Source organism: Athene noctua, chromosome 5 (assembly GCF_965140245.1).
Source record: "Athene noctua chromosome 5, bAthNoc1.hap1.1, whole genome shotgun sequence".
Taxonomy (NCBI): domain Eukaryota; kingdom Metazoa; phylum Chordata; class Aves; order Strigiformes; family Strigidae; genus Athene; species Athene noctua.
Window position 1 is genome coordinate 33,029,751 of NC_134041.1, and position 22,016 is coordinate 33,051,766.

The following is a 22,016-nucleotide window of genomic DNA, read 5'->3' on the forward strand; positions in this document are numbered from 1 at the left end:
CCCCCCCCCCCAGCGGGTCAAGACGAAACGAAGTGACCCAGCCCCCAACCAGCGCCGCTCTCACGGCACTCCCGCCCGTGACTCGGCTTTTTCTCCCAGTCCCGTCCCGTCCCGTCCCGTCCCGCCCCGCCTCCCCGGCGGGGCGGGCGCAGGAAGGGGCGGGCGGGCGGGCGGGCGGCGGCGGCGGTGGTGAGGCGGTGCAGGCAGGGAGGTGGTGAGGGGAGGCAGCCGATGCACAAGATGGCCGCTATTGCGGCGGCAGTGGCGGCGGAAGGGTGGTGGGTGACGGCGGTGGGGGGGCCCTGGGACCTGCGGGTGCTGAAGAAGCAGAGCGCTGCGGCCACTCCCGTGTGCCGTAGCTGAGGGGGTCGGTGGCCGCTGCGGGGAGCCCGGCCCGTGTGGTGAGTACGTTGTCTTCTCTGCCCCCCAGTTGCTGGGCTCGGCTGCGGGGAGTGGAGAGCCTGGGGTGTGGAGAACAATGGGGCTGGCCGTGGGGGCGGGAGGGCTCTACGCCGCTTCCCAGGGAAAGGAGGCGGAGAGGCGCTGCGTTTGCCTCTGGGGCCCGTACCGCTGCCTGTTTCGCTAGGCCTCAGGCTCCTGCCGGGCTCGATTTCTGGGCGTCTTGGGGAGGGAGGAAGCCGTAGAGACTGCTGTCCCCGGTGCGGGGGAGGTGGAGGGGAGCGGGGAGGGCCCAGCGCTTGGGTCCGGCCTGTGGGGCGTGGAGAGACGGCATCGCCTCAGGCTATGGCGGAGAAGGGACAGGCGGCTTTTGTGTGTGGCCTGCGCCTGCTGTTGTTTTTACAGGGGCTCTGCGTGCCTGGAAAGGGGAGAAAATTCATTCCCGTGTCGCACTCGGCACAGCTAAACGAACAGCAGTGGGGGTGGGTGATGAGGGCAGAGCCCTTCTCTTCCCGCGGCCGGTGTGGGGGGACATCTCCCGCCCCCGGCTTGACGCTCTTTTGTCTTTGGCGCCTGAGGGAAGAGCGAGGTGGCCCCCGGCCTCCCTCTGCGTGGGGAGAAACCGTGGTTAAACCAAACAGAAACTCCGCTTACTTTCACTAGTTTTTCACGCTGGCGTTGTTTTAACTGTTGGATTAACAGGGCGAGGATGGGTAAGGTTTCTTGCTGGGAGTGGGGGTGTTGGTATAGCTGCATTTTAATGTAATTTGGTGGTTGGGAATGTCCTGGTGTCAATTTTTGTCCTCAAAAGCCATTGTGAGGCCTGTGCCGTTTTAAAACGGGGAACCGATGCAGTTTTTTTCTTAGGAACTGGTAATGTTTAATTTACTCTACATGCGTGTATGCCTTTTTCCTCAGAGTAACTCTTCTATTTTGTTTAATTTCAATCAAGTGTTAATGTAAAACCTGTCCTTTCGATGGTAGTGCTGTTTTCTGTGTGTTTTTTATACTATATCGAAAATGGCCGAAGTTGAAAAAAAATTTGCAAAAATGATTAAAAGGCTCAAAGTAACCTGGGCTGTTTTGGAGCTGCTTTAATCATTGTAACTGTTTTAGCAATGCTCTCTTCTGATGCCTGCTTGGAAGAGAAATGCAGTTGTTAAATTCAGTATGTGTACTCTATTTGTGTCGTACAGCTGTAGAGTTGTTAGATAAGACAGCAATACCATGAGGTAGAAATTAATGTGTTCCTAAACTTACCTTTTTTACCCCCTTCAGGCTTCTTAAGTATGTGGAGGGCGTTAATTTTATCAACAAATGTCTGCATTTCTGTGTTTGAAGTCAGTGAAGCTAATAACAGACTTAGTTGTATAAATAATCCAGTGTTCCTAAGAGTAGTGCGTACCTTATTGATGATTTCTAAGCTTACCAGTAGCACCATGACTTTTTTCATTAATACACAATGTCAATATGAAATTATGGTTTCCACTTACATAAATAGAAGTAGACGTTATCACTTAGGCGCCTTTTCTTTTCCCTGCAATAGCTTATAGCTTTACCTTCCTGTCCTAGAAAAGGTTATGTCAAAGCAGACAGCTTGACAGGCTGCTTTGAAGGGAATTTAGAAATGCAGGTACCATCAGCACATTCTTGTTTTGACAACCAGAGACTTGAGTGTTGTGCTCGTCAATCACTTTTGAGCAGCAGTAACCTTAATGGAAATGAATGGGAAGTTACTTTGTATGTTTTCTGGTGGGTTTTTTAATCAGCTTTATATCCAAACTACCTTAGTTTAAAGCAAAATATTTTAGAAATTTATTATGACATTATTGTATGCTGATAATGATTTTAAAAACTAATATCCCAGTGAACAGATGAGTGTGTTAATCCAGAAATTACATACGTTAATTTGTCAGGGTTTAATTCATAGGCATTTTAGGACATGTATATTATAATATGAAAGTGGTCATGCTACAGCAGATGAACAGAAATTAACAGGATTGCTTTTGGAAACTTCTGCCATGTTACCAGTGATTCACCAGCAATCTTGGTGGAAAACATTATCAATCTTGTTGAATAAAGCATTGCAGAAGCTGAGTTTCCGTAAGCATGTGTATTAAAGTACTGTCTGAATTTCTTTATATGTGGTTCAGAGATCTTGGGTGATGCTGGTGGTGGTCATCTTTGATAAAGATGTCAAAGGCTGACACCCCGTTTTATTTAGGGTCTGCATCTCCTAACCAACCAGTGCTGTAAAAGGGTGTTTCATGGTACTTATGGAATGGGAAAGTTCAATTCCCTAAGTAATAATATAAAGGATAATTACCTTTTTTTAAATTTTTTATTCCCCAAAAAAACCCATATGCTTTACATGCAGGATACCTGGAAAAAATGTTTCATCCATATGAAAGAACTTGTGGAGTCGTAGCTTTCAAACAGTATGAAGTGTAAAGCTGAACTACCTTTCAGCTAGGTAGCTAGGTAGGTAGTTCTTCCCTTTCTAAGGAAAGAACTCACCTGCGTTTAGGCTCCCAAGCCTCTCAAAATAGCTATGTGGCAGGCCCTATAAGGTACCTTTTAAGAACATAACCCTTTATAAAACTTTTTAATTTCTTGCAAATCCTGTTAATTGTTTAAAATTCTTTTCCCTGAATCATTTTGCAGATGAAACTCTGTGTGGTTTTATGGTGGTTCTTCCTGCATCCAGTAAGTCAGGTGGTGGTTTGCTGGAGCATCCCAAGTAATATTGGCTGTTAGGCCAACAAAAAAAATCCGACTCAAAGTACATGAGAGATAAGCCATAGGGGAATTTGTAGTTTGAAGTTAATGCATTGAACTGCACATGGTAATGAATATCAAACCATAATCACACAGGAATAAAGAGATAATATGCTTCTGTTGTGAAAGATTGTTATATAAACATCCTGCACCCGCTGAAATTTCAGTGTGACCTTCAGGATTCTGTGTAGGCTATATTACAGTAATGCAGTCTGAAGTTTATGGACGCATGATAACTGAGAAAGAAACCCACAAATATTTACTTACGTTGTGTTACTTTCTGTACAGAGATATTCCACAGTGCATGCTGAAGTAGGTGCAGTTCCCATCATTTAGTTTGACCACTTGTTTTTCTCAAGAAGTGTCTCTTGACTGTTATCTTTTGCATCAGTTTCATTTTCTTGGTTACCAGTACAGTAAAAGTTTAAATGGTATTACATTTCAAAGGGCTAACTGGTCTCTAATGAGGTTTTTTTATTTGTGGAAATACGTAATGGGCAAGAAGGTGTAAAAGTCCTATTAGCTTATTGTAAGTAGATAAAGGCTTCCTGGTTAGAGAGCTTGAGGAAATAGCTTTCCTGTTACTGCATGGTAACAACACATTGTGTGCTACCAGCTAGAGAAGGAAGGGACATTTGTGACAGAAATATCAAAGATTTCTAAATCATTTGTTGCACACTTTATGTTAGAAGCAGTTCTGGTTGTGCACTGCTCTGCTGGAATTTGTAGAGGAGTGTGTTTCATGCAAGTGTTACGGGTGCTACCCTGTCCCCTTTTGAGATTTCTTTCTAATACAGGGTGAAGGACAGCAGCTACGTGTGGTCTAGGGCAACTTTTGGCAGGTAGAGATGGCTTATTGTATTCATGAGAAACATTGCAGAAATGTTATGTAGGCAGACTTTCAATAGTTTGCAGTAGGACTGGCAGAAGAACAGCGAGCAGGTATTACATCTGTTACATTTGAGAAAGTAGCTCTTGGCTCTGGCTCAAGCTTGAAATTGGTGTGAGAGACACACTTGCATTACACAGGTGAAAAATGTCATATTGTCTAATTAGTAACATCTCCTGAGCACCAGCCATTGATGTATGGAAAATCTAAAGACTTGAACATTTATTCACACAGAAAAAGGACTCTGGACATCCTTTGCAGTCTTTTATGTGGAAGCTTTTGCTTGGCCTGTTGGGTTTTTTTTCCTAAAAAACAAAAGCAGGGTAGGGAAGGGAGAGGGGGGGGGAAAAAAAGGCTTTCAGGAAGCACAAGAACCACATAGATAATAATAATAATTAGAAAATCTCTCTTTATCACTTGATTGTGTGCCTTTACACATTTAAAAAAAGAATAATTAGGAACATGGAGAAAAATCTTTATATGAGGGATGGTTGGGAGGAGGAAAGAGGAGGCAATGGAAGGGGATTGTTTTGACAGACGAAAGGATTCAATTATTCTTGTTTTACAGTGTAAGAAATGAAGGACATGCAGTTAAGCTGAAAAGTAGTGCAAGTGTGGCTGAAGGAAGGAACTGATCTTTCATTTGCTTCACATAGATTGCAGCAGAGGTTGCTATGTAATTTGAGACAACGCAGAACAGAGTACTTGTGTCAGATGGGTAATGCTGTGGTGAGTCTTGAGTTCAGCATTACAAAAGCTGGAGGGTTTATTGGCAATTATTCTTTCCAACCTTGAAGTCACTAAAATAGCCGCGAGTGAAATGTTGTTCTTGTAGAGATTCTTCTCACTACTGATATCTTGCAGAAAGACTTGCAAAACAATTTTTTTTAATCCTTCGCATAAAGCATTATTTTGCAATTGCACAAGTATTTAGAGTTTGCGGGGTGCACTTTGTTAATCTGAGTTTTCTGTAGTAGGACTGTGCTTCAGCTACAAGACAGCTGAAGAAACAAAGCATGTGGAGTAGCTGAAGTAACTGAAGTGTGCTATCTGGTAGAATTTAGATCTTGCAGGTGGTTCCTGATTTTGTTTTGTTTTTGTTTTAACAATGCAAGTCTGTTTTGTCTCGTCCCTCTACTATGCCAGTTTAATAGGTGTTTTTGAAGTGATCTAACTACTGTTTAAAAGGTGGCTGTTAATCTTAACATAAAATCTGGACACTCCAAATGACATTATTTTAAAGGATGCTTCTGTATTTATGGAACCATGTCAGAATAGGTTTTGAAGATTGAGGTATAGTTTTTTAAACCTGTTGTTCATAATCAAATTCTGGCTGATCAGCTGATGGAGGAGTAGTGCTTGTAGCCTGGTTCGAAAGGTCTTCTCAGAGCTTCCTCCTGAAAGAATTTCTATCAATTACTGCAGTTCAAATGGAGAGCAAGTTGGAAGGCTTTTCAATTACAACTTTTAACTTACCTACTGTTTTGAAACCAGGGATCTTGTCTCTATTATGCACTGAAGGTCTTCAGGGACCTGCAGCTAATTATTTTTGATAAATTGTGGCAGACATTGGTCTCCAGCTCAAGGATCAGGGAAGCTATTGCAAAATGAATTGAAATTCATGCTGAGGGGGATGGTTTCAGTTACCTACTTATTAATAAACCAACTTCTATGAAACGCTCCCAGTGTTCAGTAGCATTTAATGTTTTGTTTTTAGAGTCAACATTATTCATACTGACTTAGCACTCTTCACTTTTTGTAGCAGTTCTTGAATGAGTAACTCTGCCATGTTTTACTACAGTGGCTGTGTAATATAAATGTCCTTCAAAAGTGAGCAAAATAAAACTGTTGACATACTTCTCTTGTAAGTCACATTCTTTCAGCTTGTTTTCTCCCCCCTTCCTTTTGTTAAATGGAAGTCCTTCAGGAACTATTTGATGTTAGGAACTGTACAAACAAATGAAAGTGTTAAGACTGCCTTATCCAGTGTTTGTATCTGATGAATCTGGTACTCACAGTATGGCAAGACTAAAGTGGTTCTAAAGTGGTTTGTGCCCTTTTTTTTTTTTTTTTTGTTTTAGTTCTGTTCCAAGATGCAAGAACCAAAGGAGAAACCTTGAAATTAATGGCCACTAAATTTGAAAGAAATAGTAGAAAGTGAGTTTGATCAGCTTACCTGGCATTCTGAAATTTTGACATGCTGCATAAACTTTATTTTATGACCATTAATAATTCTGGCAGTTATGCAGACCTAATGATAATTAGGTCTCATGTTTGAGTGTAAACTGTTCTCTGGGAGGCTCAGTAGATAATTTTCGTCTGTGTTCACAAGTGAATGTTGTGCTAATGAAATCTTGAAAAATCTGCTCAGGCATTCAGTGAAGCAGTCATCTCTCTTCGTGATGCTTCACAGTGTAAAATTCCTGTTTAATTTTACAAAAATCAAGCCTTGTGCTCCGAATGGTGTGGGGGGGGGTACAAAACAGCCAAGTGCTGCCCTGCTTCAGATAGGAGGTATGGAAGAAAGGCTGCAAATGTATGCATACTGTGAAGCAAGTCTCAGTCTCTGCCCTCTGTTAATGAAAAATCTTCACAGTAATTAGTGTGCGACATGTTTTCTAGCTTTGTTAGGTATTTCTTAAGCTCTTCTAGAGCAATTAAGTCTGTTTTACGTAGTGTTTGGGCAGTTGTTTTTAGACATGTCTGAGGAGCTCAGGTGTTCACGTGTAAGGTACCAAATTGCTGTTTACAACAGGCTAATTTGTCAGAACCAATTAATCACACTCAAAAGATCTTGATAAATAGTTGTTTATTATAATACTGAAATTGTCATTGGTCACTTGCATTGCTACTATTTATTGTGTGGGTAGAGGTTAAAATTCAAACGTTTGTGAAAGCTGGAAAATTACTAGCTCTTAGCAGCTCCAGAAGGACAGTAAATCTTAGTCTTACTTGCTTTGTAAAGAAAACATGGATTTGGTTTCAAAACCATGTCAGAACAGGGCAAAGTCTCACAAATTACTAAAGCAATTACAAAGAAGATACCACTCTCTCATGTATCTTTCCAGACTTAAAATTACTTTCCTGTAAGGTGTCTATTTCTTTGCTTAGTAAAATGCTCAGTTTTCTTGTAGATTGTTTTTTTTCCTCTCCTGTTCTTTAATGATCTTTCATTCTCTGGTATTAGCTACTTTCTTTCTAAGTGATTTTTTTTTTTTTAAATTAAATTTTGTTCTGATACAAGGTGGTATTCAATTCAGCTAGCTAATGCAGGTAATAGGAATGCCACATTGCCTATTAATCCCATGGCTTTGACAATTCAGACTTGCAGGATGGGCTGTTTGGATAATGGAGCGACCGTGGGACTCTGTTCCTGGACTTTACTGGGGCCTATCAAAATGTCACTGCTTCCTCTGAGACTGGTGAGAAGTTAGGGAGCATTGTTCATGGCACGCTCCCTCATGACTACTTTGGCTGTTGCTGCACATTTGAAAAGAGAGAGAGAAAAATAAGTTGGGCTAAACTAGCTTGATAGAATGGACTGGGTAAATTAAACTAGAGGCTATGACTTGGGCTGTCCTTCCTGTTTATGAGTCATTCTTCTGTTTAATTGCGTGAAAAAGCCTTCTGTAGAATTAATTAAGAGAGGTCTTAGTAGTGCTGCAGAAAACTTCAGTTAAAATGGCAGATTTTAATTTTTGTCTTCATTGTTTAACCAGACCTTAATGATGGAAGCCTGGACACTGTAACTTCTTTGTAGACGATTCATACAAGAAGTGGAAAGAAAAAGTTATTTGTTTAAGTGAGAATTGGTTAAACTTTGGTTGGTTGGAGTAGTCCAGGTTATTTAAATGTGACCGTTTTGTTGCCAGCTGTTGTTGGATTCTACAGAAAAGGTGTGACCTGTCAGAGTTGTCTTCTGGACTTGCTAATGCTTGGGTGCATTGTTAGTCTCTTGTGTTTGTGTTGTGTATTAAATCATGTTGTGACTGCTCTCTGAAGACACTGCTGCTTTGATACCTTTTATGTTACTTATCTACTGTGTTGTACTTTATACAGAGCCTTTTCCTGACTTGAAAACAGTTTACTTCATGATTCTCTCTGATTCTCTCTTCTGAATCATCAATTCCATTTGTCATGTTTTAGGATGTATTTGTGTTAAGAATCTTCAGGGAGATGAATAATTTGTTTTGCACTGCTGATTTTGATTTAGTGCACAGAAAAGGTGCTCAAAGTAAAGGTTGACTGTGTTTGGAAACCCTCTAAATAATCTCATCTATTTGCTTTTTTGTAAGAGGCTACCTATTGATAACAGTAGGCAACTGGAGGAATTGGGAATAATCCTGTTCTGACTTGTGTCAGAAAGCATTGGGAAATGTAGCTTTCAGTTTTCCCTTCAGTGATGCTGCTTAGTATTTTATTGGTGACTCTTTATGTAGTCATAAAAGTTCTATTGGAGTGCAAGGTGGTTTGTATTTTTATTATTGAAATAATAAAGTGAAAGGCTGTGGGCAAAGCTCTCCTCAATACTTCACCAGAAAGCAGAAAGGCACAGTCCAGCTGGCGCTTTCCAGGCTAAGGACCTCTATTGTGATAGGTCACTTTAGATGGCCTGCTTGGATTTTGAGAGTAGCATTTCTCTTTCAGTCTTCTATTTTGAGGGCTGCTGGCAAAGAAGGGCAGACTTCTCATTAGAGCAAGAGAGATCTGGTAGCGAAGAATTGACAGCTTTGTAGCTGCAAAGCAAAATAAATTCTATAGGTTATACTTGTACTAAATTTATCATTTTTCTCTTAATTATTACCAGAGTTAAGAAGACTTATCTTCTCACCAAGCACTGTAATTTTTGCAGAATACATTCAGGATGGGGGGATGGGAAATACTTGGCAAAATTTTAATCTCTCCTTAGTGTGTGATGTTCTGTCTCCTTTCTCTAGTATTTGATAAAAGGAAGGAATAAGAATAGGACTCATAAAATGACATGAAAACTGGCAAGTTGCTTTCAGGCTTTTTTTTTTTTTTTAGTATTTATTCCTGTACCAGGGTGTATTGAAAATTAATCAGTTGGGTTATTCTACATTGTGTCAAAGTCTCTATTCATAGAAAACCAGGGCTGAAATATTTAACTTCTAAATCAAAGGATTTAAGTGGCTTCAACAAGCAGAGATCTGTAGTTAGCTTTTCTGGTCACTACTTTCTCAGTGGAACTTCTCAGTCAAATGTTTCTAACAAAATAGCACAGAAGGACTGGGTGGGGATGTCTCTGGGTGTGTTTCTGAGTAGGAATTATATGATCATAGCCATTTTTATGTGGGTTTTCAGCTTTGCTAGACCAGTTTAGAATAGAACAACTTGAGCTCTGTCAAGCTGAAGCTTGGTCATTATATAGATGATTTCAAGACATACCAGGAAGAAAGGCATCCATGGAAATACTTGGTATCAGTAGGATAAATGATACATCGGTATTTGACGATGTAATGGTGTGGTTATCACATTAGGCACTGCACGATGGCAATAGGGTGTGGTGTCAGTATTACTCAATAGGTATTAGAACGATCCTAGGTGTATTTTATGCAGAAACTGAAGGGGAAAAAAACTAAACCATTGCACTGTGTCTTCCTGTAATATATGAATTCACCTGATAAATAAAAATGTTAGTTGTCCTTCCCCCCACCTCCTTCCCCAGGATAGGGGAGTAGGGGGAAAGCCTTAGACAGTTTGATTTGCCAGTTCATGTGACAGTAATTGGGAGCCTTCAGGAAGGGGAAGTGATTGACAGAAATCTTCTCCTTCAAGTACATCTGAAAAGTTCTGAAATTACCTTAATGAATTAGTATAGCTTTTGAGAAGCAGGAATAAGAGTCAGTCATTGTGATGTGACAAGCTGGTATGTGAGCTGTCATTACAGAATGAAAATTGACAGTAAGCCTGTGAAAATCCAGTGACTGCAGTATGCTAATAAATAATTAAAATGCTTTGTTCCTGTTAGGTTTTGTACATTAAAGAAAATAATTCCCTGTGCAGTTATGAGGGCTTCAGTAGTGCTTTTAGAGGTGGCTTTGGATTATAGATTTTGAGAATTTTCTTTTTTGAGTTGTTTGTCCTTCAGTTTTAGCTTACTGTCATTGCTTTTATTCTCAAAACAGTGCCTCAATACAGGAATGTGTGAAGGGATGTTGACTGAGTGGGTGGTAAGATGGTTTCAATGCCCCATTTTCTCTTTCTATGCCTTATCAGATACTTAGATACCTGCTGTTTAATCAGGGGCTTATACAATACAAGACAGAGGGAATGTAAGTGATCGAGTCCTGCAAATACTGCCTGTACAAAGCTTACTTGTCACTTACTCCGGCTTGGTCTGTAGCAATAGAGGTACGATTGGCAGCTAAGTGCATCTGTTGTATTTTAAGACTAAAAGAACAAGATTTAAACAATAGAAAGAAGTAGCTTTCTGTGTAGTTCATGTCTGCAGTAACTGTAAAACGTTTTCAGATTTACTCTCAAGGTACGGGAACAAGTAATACTGCAGTCTGGGCGTGTGAAGGCTCAGACACTTGTAGTCTCATAGCAGTCTGTGATGGTGTGTCTAGGAAAAGCTCTTAGTGGGCTGTGACCACTTCAAGGAGGAGATTGTTAATGGCAGTTGAAACACCCAAGGAGGGAACAAAGATGCTGGACTGGGAAGCTACTGTTCTCTTTTTGAATATCTTCCAGTCCTTAGTTTTCCATGAGTGTAAGGTCATATCTTCTGTGAATAAGGTTCATTAACAGAAGTTTACCGTTTGCTTTTGAAAAGGTTCAGCATGCTATGGAGAACTATGTACTTTTTACTAATAGAACTCTAGCAATAGTCTGTGAGATTGTCTCCTACGAAGTTTTTTTTTACATCATTCCAGTTGCTGATGCTGCTATTATACAGTTGTAATATGTTTTCAGAGATGCATACATCTTTTAAGATTTAGCATTATAAACTGGGAATGAGAAAATTGCTCTTCATGGACTGCTCAATTTAGAACAAGTTTCAAGCAAAGTAAGCAGTAATTAAGAAAACTTTATTAGAAAAGATAGAATTACATGTCTTGGGTAGAACTGCTTTTACAAGGCTGGAGCAACAAAATTCATCAAATTGGCAGTGGATTTTTAATAGATAGCTTCTTAGGATTATTATATTTTGCTCTCTTGCTTGGATGATTTTCAAGTTACGTAACTTTAAACTTTTATAACTAATGTTATAATTGAAAACCTTTTAAGAGGTGTAAGATACACATCCTGTCTGTGTTCAGGCTCCTGCCAAAAGTAAATATACCTCTTCTCCATTACTGATAGGAGAATTGGTGGGATGTTGGAGGTTTGGATTTTTTCTCTTATACATGACTGTCTTGCATTGTTTGCTATACTAAAAAAAAAAAAAAAAGAAAAAAGAAAAAAGCAGCTTTCATTTTTGTGGTTAAACTCAGATGTTTGTTATTGGTTAAGAGTGGGTGTTTAATGGAAACCCTGACACTTAAGCCTTTTGTTTCCACTCTCTAAAACCACGAGTACTGTTTTTAATGATCTTGTAAAGCTGTAAAGAAAAGATGCTATTTTTATAAATCTGGAAGGTGAGACTAAGAGCAAAGCAGCAAAATATTTCAGTTTGGGGTTTTTTTCCCCTTATAATTGAAGGTTACATGAAAGTCTCATTCAAAAGGAGTACCTTGCCCCAGGCTATTTCTGGCCTCTGGAACTGCTCTTTTTAGCAGTGCTACAAATTGAATCACCGAGTGCCAGTAGCGTTTAAAGCAAATGAGGTTCAATTACATTCTGAGTCAGAAGTACCTGAATTAACCTGTTTTTCAGCAACAGTTGTGTGACCTCTCCTACTGATATTTAAAGACTTTAAGCCCTGTGTGAATGGTAATTTAACACTGTTTAAGTGATGAGCAGGTTTGTCCGTGCTGAACAGTGTTTGGATTTTTACAACGAAACTATGCTCAGAGGTGTGGAGAAAATATTGAATAGTATGTTGACCTTTTATTTTTTTAAATGCAACTGTTACAACAGAGCTGAAACTCTCCAGGCTCGGTGCTGTTTCTGCAACAAGTTGCTGCTTAACCTTGGGCGACTCCAGAGCTTTAGTATAGACTAGATTACGTTATTAAAACACAATTGCAGCCTGTCTCATGGAAACAAGCAGAGTAGTCATCTGTGTAACTTATGTTCTTTATCTTAATATTTCTGCTATTATTACCAGTGCAGCCACTATAGAGCTCGCCAAAGGAGCATATCTGGCTTACTTTCGTCCCTGTAGGCTATTTTTGTATCAACTGTTGTAGCTTTTTCATGATTGCATCTTCGTTTGTAACTCTTGGTTCTAGGAGCAGAAGGAAAACTTGGAGTTACTGACTGCTACAGCATTTTTTCATCATCTTTAGATAGCACTTTGCTCTGTGCTGTAACCATGATGAGCTGAAAAGATGGTTTTGACTGTATTTGTGTGACTTTCACTGTAAATAAACATTGTTAAATCTAGCTGTGAAGCATTGTTTTTCAAACATAGGAATTCTGGGGTGGATTTAGGATAAAGGAACGATTCCGCAGGTTGTTATCACTTGAGTTCCTTATTCTGTTTTACCTACTTTTGGTTCTAAACTGTTACTCTCATCATGCTCATTGCTAAGATTGCTTAATAGCATTTAAAGGTTAAAATTTAGCTAATACTTTAGAGATGGCTTCTGTTAATGAAGACATGTAAAAATCTGTGCTGCTCAGGTTGTGCCCAAATAAGCTGCTCTTGAAACTGCACCTAAAAACTTGTCGAATCTGTGTTAATGCTAAAAGGGGCTGTCTTGAGGTTTTCCTCTTCTGCGCTTCGCCCACTCTTCCCTTATGTTTCTAGGACTGCTTGACCATTTAACAGGGCTTGAGCAGCTTTTGGAGCCTGTTAGAAGCTAATGTGGGAAGGAAAGGGATTGGTTTTTCACAGGCTTAAATCCCTGGTGTAAACGACGTGTCAGATCTAGAGCTGGCATTACAGTACTTTCTGAGAAGCAGTTCTGATTTGCAGTGCATGCAACTGCACTGAAAATGCCACATAAGTAAAGTTTCATTATCTGTCTTCATTGGTGGTAGAATGAAAACATAAGTCTCGATGTTTCAGTCCTCTCAAGGATAATTTGGTTAACCCACGTTAACTTGTGGTAAACGGTTATTACCTGCTGCCATAGTAGAGATGAGGTTCTGTTGCTGTGGTGTTAAATCTCATCTGGAGAATCATGCTTGTAAGTAGTGGCTGTGATCCTTGGTTACAGCTTGGGTGTTTTCACCAATCTTCACAATTCTCTTTTTAGTTCCAGGCAGGATGAGTGCAGCTAGACTGAAGCTGTGATCTGAGAGAAATGGAGAAAACCTAGATTATCTTCCATTAGCAACTCCTCAGTCTGCCTACCTCCACTTTTTAGAAGTGATTATTATGACTGCAGTGTTGTGGTAATCAGGACAGTGTTTTGACAACTGTTTTCAAATGTGCATCTTTTCTCTGAAGTTGATGGTGCCATACAGTTTCTTACTAAGTCAGAAATGCTGTCACATGGTTGATGAAACAGGTGCCTGAAGTAGAGGAGCTTAATTCTCAAAGCTGATACAGTTTAATAATTCTGCCTCAAAATGTTTGAGAGAAGGGTGTAACAGGGTATAGAATTACACTAAGACTCGGGATGAAAAATTTCTGTCATTGTGAACTTCTGCTATGATGAAATGTATGTGCCAGCAAATTAGGTGCTCCACTGCCTTTTGAAATAACGCCACAGTAGTCTAGAGATTGTTTTGTATACAGTATATGAGAGATCCCTTCTTGTGATTATGTTTAAAATGAGCTCATGAATTAAAAAACAAGCAGATGAGCAACTATATTGGTTGTTTTGTTTAAAAATTCATTAGTTTTCACTGCTCTTGGATGACTTCATCCTTTTATTAAAAGATCTTTTAGATGATTAAGTGCAGTCTTCCAAAATAAATTGCTTTGAAGGTAAATAGAATAACTGAAGCTTTATTAGAGACTACTGTTATGTAAGCAGTTATTAACATGAAGCTGTTTGACTTACATTTTTAAAACAGCGGCAGCATCTACTAAGTGACAAGAAAAACCACCTCCAAATCAAAGAAATTAAAGGGGGGGTAAAACTAAAGAGGAAGTTCTGAGACAAAGTTTTCAAATGGACACTTAAGATACTTGTTTTCTCAATACCTATAAAGTTCTGTGTAAAATGGGACTTTACATTTACATTTTACTTTCAGTGACTCATTGAAATAGTAGAAACCTCTTCTTTCCTATGCTTGGCAGCAGCAGATGTATTCACTTAATACTGCTCTTCCAGTATATTTCAGGATTTCCTTACTATTGCACCTGGAATTTTGGACATATGAGGTTTGGGGGTTTTTTATAAACTAATAGGTAGTTTGAAAACAAGAACATTTTTTGGGAGAGTGAATAGTGTAATGCTAACTCTTGAACATAAGGGGAAGGAGGTGGGGAGGAACTTCAAACCACTACTTGATTCTAGCTTTGTAAGTCTATCAAAGTAATATTTTCATAGTACACTACAAAAAAGCATGCATGCACAAAGCACCCCAAAAGATACAGCTTTGGCCATTTCTGGATTATTTTTTCTTTTTCCCAGATAGGGTGTTTCTTTTACAGAAGTTTGCTGAGAGGGTTGGAAATGATTGAAGGTTGTATTGTAGGTGGGAGGGTGTCCAAAAAGCTCCCTGGGTTTTGACCAGTGTCTCCAGCCAGACTTTAATTCTCCCTTTCTCTGTCTCTGTTTCACATTGCAGTGATAGTGTTAGTGTAGCTGTAGTGTCACTGACATCAAAGCAGAGTTAGAGGTGCTGAATCGAATTGGGAGGGAAGCTCTTGCTGGAGAGTGGGTGGCAAGCAACACTTTCTAATTTTTTGTTAGGTTGGGGTTTTTTTATGCTTTCTCTTTCATTGAATTGTGCTGGGTCTTAACCAAATGATTCATATCTACTTACCTCAGTCTAAAAAATGATAAAGGCATTGCAGTGGCAACAGGATCTTCTCCTGCCTTTCCTAAATTTACTTTGCTTCTACCAAATGCCTATAGTATTAGTCAAGTAACTGTAGATTATTCCCACGTCTAAAAGAATGATACTGGCCTTAGGCCTTAGTTATTTTGATCTCTGATATGGTTTCTCATTAGCAGATACCAGTCTTATTACGGCCATGATACTTTTGATACTTCAGATCACCAAAAGGTGTAAAAAAAAAATAAAAATAATTGCTTCAGCAGGTTAGGACTCAAAGATGCCTGTTCTTTCACCTGCACCTCTGCAGCGGAAGCATTTGCGGTCTCCAGAATGCTACACACTTTCCATTGCTTTCTCTTCTTGAAGCTTGCTACTTAGATGGGCTGTTCATGTGGCTGATTTGTTGCCCTGTTTCAGTTAAAATGATGTATTGGTTGTGTAATTGCTGTCCACTCCCATTTCTGCCTACCTGTGCTAAGACCTGCATTTAAAGCTGCAAGCTTCAACTGGGAAACAACTTGGCAAACAGTTCAGCTGGAAAATCTTAGAAAAGAATAAGTAAGGAAGAGTAGACATTTCTCTGCCTGACACTAAGAGGTAATGTGTGTCTGTACCCTTGAACCCGAAGACTTTTACAAGCTTGTCCTGATTATCGATACAATGGCTCCTTTCACAGGTGATTTGATGTCAAGCACTAACAAGTCTGGAAGTTATGTGTGTGTGCTTTTTTAAAACCAAACAAAAAACTTTTTTTGCAATATAGGCTCTTGTGTAAGGTCTGAAACTGTCATAGGGAGATTAGTCCTCCTGGACATGCAAACTTGAACCTTTTTTTTCTGGTCTTCTGGTATGGGTAAGGAAATCTCTTTGACTTTTCCAGTTCCTTGGCAAAGGCCTCAGACTCAATAACATTAGAATGTAATTCTTCAGGGGCATATTAATTGTTTGGTCATTAGCTCTAGTTGTCAGATTTGTAGTTTTTACAGTTCTTGTGGCTATTTGGGTGTTCAAACATATATCTGCTTCTGAGAAAAGCAAATGATTTGCTTGCCTCCTCGAGAGCAGGGTTGATAGCTCCTGAGTATTTGACCAGTTGAATCAAAGTCTCTTTTCTGAAAACTGCTGTGGATATTTAAGTGCCTTCTGCCTTTCTTCTGTTAATCTATTTGGTTCTTCCTTGATTTTTAATCCCAGTTTAATCATTACTGTTACAGTCATTTGCATTGACAAATGCAGGAACTCTTAATTTGAAAGGAACATATTCTAGACATACTTGTCTGCTATTAACTCCCTAGACTTAATCATTAGTGGGCTTGGGAGTCCTTATGATTGGTAGAAAAATTTTCCTAGGTAGTAGATCATGAAACCATTTACTCTTAAGAGCTGATAACTTCCCCTTTCTTCTAAATAAGCTGTAAGGGTTGTATAATATCAACTAGAAATTATGAAGTTAGTCATGTATATCTCCCCAATAATTTACTGTGAGCCATGTGCAGGTTGTATGTCTTGGAGGGTATGAGCAGGGAGGTTTAAGATTCCTCTACACATGTGTTATCTTCTAACATTCATGATCATAATGGTACAAGACTCATAATTGAATGTTGAGCAAGAATAAGACGTCAATAAAATGATATATTAGGTTTCATTCCAGTTTTTTTTTTCCCTGTGAAACCATGGATAAATAACTTTATTCAACAGTTTTCCATTCTGTAGTAAGACATTAGCTCTTGCCTCATAGGCTGTTGTGAATTACTTTTAGATCCTCTGCTGGAGAGGTACTTTGGTAGAGTTGTGATGTTGGGGTGTTTGTTTCCCTTGTGTTGTTACAAGCCAGGAAACTTCAAATGAGGGATAACATCTTGTCCTTAACAGGCCCCATTTTCCTAAAGTACTTTACAGACTACCAAATAAGAGACTTATGCATGAAAATAGATAAAGTTCTTCCTTTGTTTTCACAGTCAAAAATTACTGAGGATAAAGTAAATCTTGAGTCTGATTTAACTGAGCTTCAGTGAGTTTGGGACAGAATTTTGATGGTGTTTGTGATTTTTTTTTTTTTTTTTTTTTTTCCTTCCTCTCTCTTTAGGTCTTTTTTTTTTTCTTTTTATACGGCCGCTGAAGCCCATTGCTGTTTATGTGGCTTTGAAAGCAGGGTGGGAACATGAGTTACACACAAACTTCCAGGATTTGCTGTTGGGTGGGAATTTCTTTTGTTACGGAGCTCTGTGTTCTGGGCAAGTGTTCATTGGTGTTGGGTAGTGTGCAATGGGAGCAGGCATGCGCGCGGCGCAGAGGAGGAATGAGGAAGTGAAGCACTTGCCGTCAGTTGATGTTGTGCCGTGAAGTTTCAGAGAGCAAACCCGGGGGGGAGGGGGCGGGAATCTCAATCTGTCGGAAATACTATTCTAGGTTTATTGTATGTGTTGTTCATGGAGCTCCTTGGGCAGAGGTAAGAAACTTTTTCTTCTACCTACTCTTCTCTGATCAGACATGGGCTTTCTCTCTCTTTAATTTTTCCAGAGGTTATTCTGTTTAACTGGATATGGAAAACACAGATAGTATGATTTACCCTTTTCTGTGAACTGTGAAGTTGGCAGTATGGGCTGTTTGTGTGTGTGACCTCAGCGTGCCTTTAGGGAACCAAGTCTCTATAAAACAACCCATTACTTTTGGCTGGTCACAGTTTCCCATGGGTTGTCAGGTCAATTTTTCCCTAAAATGAAGTTCAGGAATTCTTAAAATAATAAGTCCTGCACTTGTCCGCAGGGAAGGGAGGAAAGATACTGAAGTGTTCTCAGAAATGCTGTTTATTACACAGAGCACACTGGAGTAGAAAACTTAAGTAGGTCCTGGGAAGCACAGGTGAAAATCAGTGATGCCTGTTTGGCAATAGACAAGTATGGAAGGGTCTAGCTGTTGGGTAGGATTGCCCTGTGCGTATCTGGTAATTCTTATTAGTTAGGAGTTGGTTTACTCTTATCTGTTAATGCCATTTAGGTGGTTGATTTATTTTTAGTCTCAAGTGTCAGAGAGGTTTTGAAGTAGGTAATATATCACAGAAAAAGTCTCCCAGGAGAGAAAACTTCAGCTTTGGCTATGTTACTTTTTCTCATGTGTATGTTACTACTAAGGAGTAAGAGTCTTGTAAAGAAAATACTATTTCATTAATTCTTTTTTTAGATTAAATTATAGATTATCCAAGAGCTGTATTTCCGTGAGCAGATCGGTTGGCAAGCCCGAGTTTGTTTTGGCAGTGAGGAGCTGCTATAGTGTTAAGCTTTGCCGTAAATAGGCTTACTTCTGTGTTCACTGCTAACTGCTACAGGAAGTTCTGCTTGGGTTATTTCTAAGTAAGACTCAGCAAAAATGAAGCAGCTTCAGGACTAAAATAAAAGCAGACAAAAATTACTATTCAGAATTATGATCTTCAGATGCCAAGAAGATTATGACATTGCTTGTGTAAGAAGAGTTTAGTGAAATGCCATAGGGAGATATGTAGAAACACGGGAGCAGGCAAGGCTCTTGAGAGCTGTATGTACTGAAAGGACAGAAACTGAGCAGAGGGTGCCCTGTAGGTGTGCTGAGTCATCTGCCTTAGACTGTAACATGACTTACTGCGGACTGCTGCTGGGAAAGATCAGGGCTAGCTTGTGCATGACGAAGTGGCACATGATATGTCTGTGCTAGTACACCTTAGGTCCAAATAACATGTTTGTGAGTGAAGCCAGTATACACTTGGTCCCTGTACCAAAGGACTCTGAGAGTGCGATTAATTTAAAGGGAGTTGAATTTTAACTGAAAGCTGAAGAGTTTTTCTGTATGTCGTCATGTGTGAAACTTGATGCCAGTGGATATTGGTACAAAGTGTTCTGCATTTTAAAAACATCTTATTCTCAAAGGTTGAATCTGCAAAGCATCCTAGCTACACATGGAAGGCTCTGGCCATCACAGACATACCGCAGCTTGGACCGGAGACTGTTACCCCTCTGCGTTGTAGTCCGGCAGAATAAGAATGTGAAGTGCTGTGCAGTTGTCCCGGTGGTTTATAGAAGGGTCCTGTCTTTCTCTGAAGCACTGGCAGGATCCCAGAGGAGACAGGTCACTGATCTCATTACAGTGTGACATTTCCAGTCTGGGTTGAAGGATGGAATTTCAAGGATTTTTTTGGGGGGTGGGGGCGGGCCCAGACGAAGTGAGAAATTTTTTCAGGTTCTTCTAGCTGTGGTTAAAAGCAGCTTATGCAGGGCTAAGCAGCAGGAGGAGACTTGCATACAGGTATTTTACGTTTTCAAACTCAGAGATACTGAAATCTAGCTGTCTGGTGCCAATGTAGTATTCAGGGTCTCAGTCTTGGGGCATCTTCATTCTTAATTACAGCTTCTTGTCTTCCTGTTTATGTACTGTGGATGTGTCAGTTTAAGTTTTTGTTTTCTTGGGTTTTGGCATATCTGTATTCTCCTCAATTGTACACAAAGTAGTGTGTATGTGTGTACATACGAAGTGTTGGAAGCTAACAGGGTGAAACAGCAAATTGAGAGGGTAGGTTAAAAATGGCATAACATTATTGGGGAGGGGGATTTTATTTAAATGTCTCTTATAAATGTTTGCATTCTTTGCATTTTGCTCACTCTGGCATAATACTGGAGCGAAACATTTTTTAAAAGTGTGTTGTACCACGAAAGTGTGAATATGCTTTTCCTACCTTATCTGTACAAGGAAGTGTTCTCCTTCTGTAGTGATGATGGTTCCAATAGCTGTTTGTGATAATGAAACTGTCTTTGTTTCCATTACTTTATTGCGGTTTGTAATCTCTGCTTAAAGTAGCTCTTTGAAGTTAGAGAATATTTTGTTTCCAGGTATTTCCAAGGTCATAGCAAGTCACAAACCTTGCAAGAAGGCACACATCTTTCCCAGCTTCCCTTCTTATGTGTATACCCCATCTGCATGCTTGGTGCCTGGGAGAGATTTATATTTTATCTCAGTGCTTGACTCTGCTTCCTTGTCTGAAGATTGAAGATCCAGCAGGAAAACTGGATCATGTATGTGGAAAGCTGTGGCAGCAGCAGCAGTACTTGGTTTTGTGCCAGCCTGTGTGCATGCAGCTCGTGATCTGTCAGTCCCTGTGATGCTGTTCCCGTCTTACATGCGACCGGAGGAATTCCGCAGTTCTGTGCTGATCTGCTTGGGAGATTTATCAGCAGAGCAGGGTTTGTAGTTCAAACAACTATCCTTTTCTCCTGTGGGGAAAGGGTTGGCTGGATCAAGCCAGTTGGCCATCTGTTCCAGCAAGTTAGACTGTGCTGAAATAAAAGATTTCCTGACGTTTCTCCCGGCTGTATTTTCTGTTCTGAGTGCTGTGGCCTTCCTCTGGCATTTAGGCCACAGTACATGTCCACAGATGCTGCAGAGTCTGGTGAAATGAGGGATAGAGAGAAGTCCATCATGTGTAAGGGGGAACTGTCACCCACTGGTCAAACGTGCTCTCTGGTGATTGCATATTCACAGCCGGGGCTTGGGGTTTCCATTCAAGTGTGATGTGCCCTTCTAGTCTGGCAGTTTGGTGCCCGGCTTGGGCCCATTAGGAACTTTGAGAGCTGTGCTGGTGTGTAAGCTTTGCTTCCGTTGTTTTCTAGCCTTTTAGGACCTGCCTTGGTGAAGGGTCAGGAGTGCCACTAATTACTCCCTCCCTCTCCAGACTCCCCAAACTTCTCTTTCAACTGTTGAGACAGTAAATTAATATGACCTATTTCATTATGCCAGTAGTCTGGACTGGTCAGAGGTACAGGTGGGAACAACGTGTGTCTGTGTTTTGTGTGGTTTTTTTTTTTAAATTAGTTAACTCATGTTAAAGTTGTGTTCAACTTCTTTTCTCCAGTTCAGAGCCTGGGACTGTGGAGTCTCCATGTCCACAATAACTTTCTAGTGTTGGTGGTACAGCTGCATATTAGCTTCTGGTTTTAGATTTCCTCGGTAAGGAACAGCTTCTTTCCATAATGCTTGCTTAACAATCAGTGTTTGAAATAGACTGCTCAAATTGTTTCTGAATTGCAGATGAGTCTGGGAAATCGCTGGTAGATATTTTAATACCAGTGTGGTATAAAGGAAGCAATATTATTCAGCTCTTAAATTTTGAACCTGAAATGGTATTTCATAGCACAGCAATACATACACTCTATTTATCAAGCAGTGTATTGCTCTTTGCAGAAAGATTTTTGTGGAGTTCCAAGATAATTTCTATTACAGACTTGGTTTATGAGGAATGATTCTGGCTGGAATACTCAATACCAGGATTTACTTTAAAGCATATAAAAAGGTGGGGGGGGCTTGTAAATAAATTTCTTGTATGTTTTAGGAAGTTAGATCACTGAAGTAAATTATAAATTTTTTCATTTGGGTGTTGATGAGTTGATGATACAGTAGTAATAGGAATGATTTAGCTGTCAGCTGACAAGATGAAAAAAATTACTAGTTTGTTGTTCAAAAGGTCATCTGGGGGGAGCCCTGAACAACCTTGGCAGATATTTGAGTTGTGCAATGGTGGTGTTTGGGTTAATCACATGCAGTACCTCTTTCTCAGTACCACCTTGTCTGGGTAATATTGATTTTTTAATTGATTCTTTGTTGGCTGTTAAACCGTGGTTGTGTGGCATTGTACACTGTCATTTGAAGATAAGGCTTTTTTTTTCATTAGCTTTAGAACCAAGCTTTAATGATTCGTTCATGAAATACAGCTAAAAGCTTAGCTAGTAACTCTTCATTGTTTGCCTTGGCAAAATGATGTTAACTGTGAACATTACACTAAACTCTGGAACAAATGCCTGAGGTTTATCAGAGTCTCTCTTTTAGCATTAGATTTTTGTTGCTGTCTTAAAATGCTTTGATTCTGAAACCTTCAAGTTAGGACTTGTGCATTTCTTTCTTT

The 22,016-nt window shown here is 39.9% G+C and overlaps 1 protein-coding gene across 4 annotated transcripts in view; it reads left to right on the forward strand.

The window, feature by feature from the left end:
- Window positions 1–232: 232 nt before the first annotated feature.
- RC3H1 (ring finger and CCCH-type domains 1) overlaps window positions 233–22,016 on the forward strand; it is a 67,657-nt gene continuing 45,873 nt past the window's right edge. For all 4 annotated transcript variants that reach the window (XM_074907005.1, XM_074907007.1, XM_074907008.1 and 1 more), the window contains exon 1: window positions 233–401. The gene's annotated coding sequence lies outside the window, so the exon portion shown is untranslated. The remainder of the gene's footprint in view (window positions 402–22,016) is intronic.